The sequence below is a fragment of the Silurus aristotelis genome (genome assembly GCF_946808225.1).
Source record: "Silurus aristotelis genome assembly, chromosome: 1".
Lineage (NCBI taxonomy): Eukaryota > Metazoa > Chordata > Actinopteri > Siluriformes > Siluridae > Silurus > Silurus aristotelis.
In genome coordinates, this window is record NC_139574.1 from 16,938,490 (window position 1) to 16,944,489 (window position 6,000).

The 6,000-nt window shown below is 37.9% G+C and overlaps 1 protein-coding gene across 4 annotated transcripts in view; it reads right to left on the bottom strand.

The window, feature by feature from the left end:
• Positions 1 to 6,000, bottom strand: part of rbms3 (RNA binding motif, single stranded interacting protein) — a 130,613-nt gene that overhangs the window by 101,193 nt on the left and 23,420 nt on the right. The window lies entirely within an intron of this gene.

Consider the following 6,000-nt stretch of genomic DNA (forward strand, 5'->3'; position numbering starts at 1 on the left):
AGAGATTATTATTATTATTATTATTATTATTAGTATTAGTATTAGTAGTAGTAGTAGTAGTAGAAGTACTAGTAGTAGTAGAAGTACTAGTAGTAGTAGTAGTAGTAGTAGTAGTAGTAGTAGAAGTACTAGTAGTAGTAGTAGTAGTAGTAGTAGTAGTAGTAGTAGAAGTACTAGTAGTAGTAGTAGTAGTAGTAGTAGAAGTAGTAGTAGTAGTAGTAGTAGTAGAAGAAGTACTAGTAGTAGTAGTAGTAGTAGTAGTACTAGTAGTAGTAGTAGTAGTAGTAGTAGTAGTAGTAGAAGTACTAGTAGTAGTAGTAGTAGTAGTAGTAGTAGTAGAAGTACTAGTAGTAGTAGTAGTAGTAGTAGAAGTAGTAGTAGTAGAAGTAGTAGTAGTAGTAGTAGTAGTAGAAGAAGTACTAGTAGTAGTAGTAGTAGTAGTAGTAGTAGTAGTAGTACTAGTAGTAGTAGTAGTAGTAGTAGTAGTAGAAGTACTAGTAGTAGTAGTAGTAGTAGTAGTAGTAGAAGTAGTAGTAGTAGTAGTAGTAGTAGTAGTAGTAGTAGTAGTAAGTTGGTTCACATACTGAATAAGACTTAAGCAGCTGGACACATGGCCATGCACATACAATTAACCACTATTATTATAAAATAACGATTAAATCAACCAATCATATTTTTGGCAACCACGAGCAGACCTGGAAGTTTAATGGTTTTATGGAGACCTGATACTTCTTTAAAGCAGGCCAATGAACTAGCAAGCCACATTTGTGTGGTGTGTGTGTGTGTGTGTGTGTGTGTGTGTGTGTGTGTGTGTGTGTGTGTGTGTGTGTGTGTGTGTGTGTGTTTGTGTATTCATAAAGACACTACTACAGTTCAGGAAGGAAGATATGATGATTTACCCATGAGCCTGATTAAACAAAAAGAGAGACAAAAGAATTGCTGATCCATAACTATTGCTATCATTGACTCATAAAAAAATAGTGTGTCAAAATGATATGAAAAAACAATATGATACTACACACACAACCTTTTGTTGGTAATTAAAAGGTAATCTTCTATTTTATTTTCCAGTCGTTTGTGCATTAATATTTTGTAGCGTATAAAGACCACACCAAAATCTATTTGATGTAAAATAGTTTTTAAACGTGCACAAAATGCAGTGAAGGCCTGAACCTGAAATGCATGGTTCATTACTGGGTACATGTCTGCAGTTAATAAATCATTCATTTGTGTCCTGGAGTTGTAACATCATACATCAACAAAATGTGTATTGATACAAGCAATAGTGTTCTCTCTCTCTCTCTCTCTCTCTCTCTCTCTCTCTCTCTCTCTCTCTCTCTCTGTCATGCATTCATGATAAAGTCAACTATACAGTATAAACATTACTCTTAAATGTTCTTTATTAATTGAAATTCAACAAAAATAAAATCCATGCTATATATGACTAAAACACAGTAGATCTGCTCAAATTGTGTATTAGCTGTTTTACTTCTCATAATGTACAGGAAGAGGCTCAAATTGGAAGTAATATTTTGGCATCAAAAGAAAATTCCATACCAGGCAGATTTTTGCTGCATGAATGCAATAAATGATATGCATTAAAGTGCTTATGGCACCTTGGAAGTCAAAATGAACCCATTTTCGCATTTCACATTGCTTTGAATGAAAACTGATTCCTGGATAAATCTTGAGAATATACGGGAGTTCCACACTATGATAGTTATGGGAGTAAATGGCTGCTTTTGAACGAACGTCAAAGAGGAAATCAGGTCTTTTTAAGAATCATATGATTCTCCTGCTATACCTCACAAGCACAAGAGGCTTCACTCTGAGTGCCAGATCTCATCTACCTGCTGTGAATCTCATGTAGCGTCTGTTTAATGTGCTCACGTCTGTGTGTGCTTTCGTGTGTGTCTTTCTGTGTGTATGTGTGTGTGTGTGTGTGTGTGTGTGTGTGTGTGTGTGTGTGTGTGTGCTGCCTCTTCCTCCATTTGTGATAATCATTGGCTGTCACAGAGGAGCACATTGGCAAGTCTGGCCTGATATTAATCTATTACCTGTACTTCCCCACAGCCTACAATTACCACAGCTCGAGACAGACAGGTCTATCGGAAGACTGGCACGCTCTGCAACAATGTTATTCCCACAGCACTGTGCCTCGGGCTACAGCTATGAAAGAACGCATTGAGTTTTCACAAATATGACACACAAGAAATGAAATAGAGGCCAGACACACAGTAGGTGCAGAGGTCTAATGAAATTTAGATAAGATCTGAAAATGAGGAAGAAAGGGGATCTCTATGCATAAGGATATATAGAAGATAAACGCATATTCACATTGCACCCTTCTACACACCTGCGCCCAAGCACACAAACACACACACACACACACACACACACACACACACACACACACACACACACACACACACACACACACACACACACACACACACACACAAACACACACACACACACACACACGCACACACACATACACATATACATAATATTAAAATGTGTGTATGGCATGTGGAATTTTCAAACAATTTGCAGCTGGTACTATGGATACACACGTGACAGACATGCCAGCACTGACAGAAAATACACATGCATAAACACACATATGCGTATATACACACACACACACACACACACACACACACACACACACACACACACACACACACACACACACACACACACACATGATGATAGTAGTGCCGAAGCAAAAAAATCTTCATTTTGCATGGACTTATTTTTACACAGCAAGCCACTGCCTGGTTTCTGCTACATGACGGCATGATGGAGCGAAGTAGCAGAAGAGAGCAAAAGAGCGCCTGATCAAAGAGCTCGCCTCTGAAACCTCTTTCAGCCAATTTGTGCAGCTGTCAGGGGCCGGACGATAGCACATCGGCATGTGTAATATGTCAGGAGGCGTGACGGGAAAGCCTTTGAAACGTCAAAAGTGCTCATTGCTCCCCCAGCACACAGGCCGGGGTTAGTGACAGGGGAAAGCATGATACTTCGGTGACATGTTGACAAGGCTGTAACTTGAATATACACATAAATATTAAGAAATTGAATAGTAAAGTATAAATTAACTTAAAGTCCTGAATTTGTAATATTTAGCCTTTCAAATATTAAAAGTATGTCCCTGCTGCCTAAATGGCTCATCTGCTGAAACTACTGGTGTGTTCATTTGGAACTTGGGACATAAGGAAGTAAGCTAGGCCATAGAAAGCATGGAAACAGATCTAAGAAGCTAGCTGACAAAAATCTAGCAATTTAGCTAGCTGTAGCTTAGCCATTAAGTCTATAAAACTTGGTGAAAGAAAGACATATGTTACATATGTACTTTTTCTTACATATGTTAGTAAGTAATTACAAAAAGGCTAAAACGACAACTCAGCATAATTTCTGTCAATGTTAACTGAAAAAGGTATTTCCTGATGAATTCTCTAAGATAGAGGCTGCTCATATGGAATTCTCTAGTAAGCTCTGCTCTGACTGTGGGTAGAGATAATTTCTGGTTTCTTCACAGTATTTTGTAACTAAGATTGGTTTAAAGAGACAAAAGTAGAGGACAGAGTGGTATAAAAGACGGATAATCCACTCTTGTGACCTCTAACGGGAGCAGCCAAAAGAAAAAAAAAGTATAACTAAAAGCCTGGAACCCCTGCCTGATCAGATCAGAAATCTTTTTTTTTACTTTTTAAGGTAATTTTAGGATTATATGATGATAACATGTCTAGAACACTACAGACATAATAATTAAACAATTTTTCAGTGATTTTGCACAATTTTAAATGAGTAATGAGTCCTTTATAGTGAAGAACTGGCTCTGCAAGACATGTAGAAAAAAGAGATAAGCTCTAATACAACTAATAAAATAATACATTTAAGCAGTACAGTATAAAGAGCTATATTTAAAACTATCTTTAAAAATTATAAAATCCTTTTGTTTAAAATTCCTACTTTTAAACAGGCATCTCTTTCTCTTTCTCTCCACTGCTTTAACTCCCATTTTCTCTAGAGTAACTAAATCAGTCTATCAAACCCATTTATACCCATGTCCCTCCTCCTAGACTCTCCACCCTCTCATTTTCTAAGGATAAATCTTCCCTTTCCTCCCCTCCCTTCTCTTGTAGCGTCTTACCCTATCACCGTCTGTAGGCCGGGCTGTTCTGGTGCAGTACCCTAGTGCCGTCTCAATTTAAGGGTTAGTGATGTGCACACACATTATCTCCTCTTTGCACACTCAGATAGCCCTCATTTCCCTAAAGAGTCCTCCAGTCACCAAACAATTAGTATTTCTTGGAGAGTACTTCAAAATGGGTTTCAAATGTCTGCTCCTCTTTTCCACCCCACCCTTAATTATGTATGAGAGAAAGAAAGAGAGAGAGAAAGAAAAGCAAGTGTGTGTGAGAGAGAGAGAGAGAGAGAGAGAGAGAGAGAGAGAGAGAGAGAGAGAGAGAGAGAGCGGTTTCCATGAGTGCAGGTCTCGTCTGCTATTGTGCACTAACTGGTGAGTTATCCAGGCTCAGCTAAATGTGATTCTGCACAACGTGCAAAGGTGTGTGTGTGTTTATGCATAATGCATTTATATCACAATGTTGACAGGGAAACAGCACAGCGTTTTTTTAAACAAGCCGCATCATGCATTCTTATTCCCTACATCTTGGTAATAACATATGGATCTAAAGGACTCACAGGCACACTGACAAACACACACACACGCTAGCTCTTTCCCAAGGTCAGTGATCGACAGTACACGCTGTGCATAGGACAGAGACATCTCTACTCCTATCACACTCTACCCGAGGGCTTCCTGGGGCTAGGGAAAGAATGTTGCCTATTTTGGGAGCAGGGCTGAGATCCGTTCCTTCCGGACAACAGAAGCCTAGAGGCCAGAGGAAATCCCAAAGACCAGACTGTGCAGAGTACACACACAACTGAAGCTACATTCAGCTTTTATAAAGCATGACACTGTCTGACCTGAGGATCCATTACTGCATACATTAGCCCATTAGCCTCTAGCTAATGGCAGTGTGGTGTCTGTAGAAAGACTACCAGAGACTACCCATTAGGGATTATAGTCAATAATCTCCTGCATTACAGTCTGCTTTTCCGAACAGATTTTGTAAACATTTGGAATCAGTGAAAGTGCAGTACGTATCGGATCTTCAGCTAACATTTTGAAGGAAGAATGGCAGATCAAAGGAGGATGTTGTACTGTAATGAAATGTAATGTAAGCATAGTGTGAAGTAATGGTTATTGCAATTATCGAACTGATTATTAGAGATTATTAAATTATTGTTTTTTGACAATTGTTTATTTTCTAAATGTGTATTTCACTACTGCATTTCTTTTTGTATTTTCATTATTAATAATGTTGGACTGTTAAAAAGGACAATGGAGCATTAATATAAGATAATATTCATCCAGATTTATTCAGAAGGGATGAGCTGGAGTGCAGATTGACTATAAAATCTTTCTTTCTTTCTTTCTTTCTTTCTTTCTTTCTTTCTTTCTTTCTTTCTTTCTTTCTTTCTTTCTTTCTTTCTTTCTTTCTTTCTTTCTTTCTACATGAAATAAATAAACAAAAACACCTTTCTATTTCACTCATATACCACTTTTTGTCCTGTTCATTAAACTTGAAAAGAAAAAAATCTATAGCATTAAAGCATAATGATAGATGTGGGTGCTGATAATAAGTTTCATCTGTCTTAAAACATTTCCGAGATTTCTTCCATTTAGGAAATGATTATCAGGTTCAGGCATTTTGTTTCTTTTCTATGTTAAGGTGCATGAATTAAGCATTACCAATTAGGCTTGGAAAGATGGAATTATCCCAGCGTGAGCTTTTCTTCATAACAGAATCCTGCGGTGAATGGGCTTTCGAAAACTGAGAAAGCCTGCTTAAAGAGCGTGCCTCCTACACAAGCTTTTCACTTTTGACCTTTCCAATAAGTTACACAGTGCAGTAGACCACACAC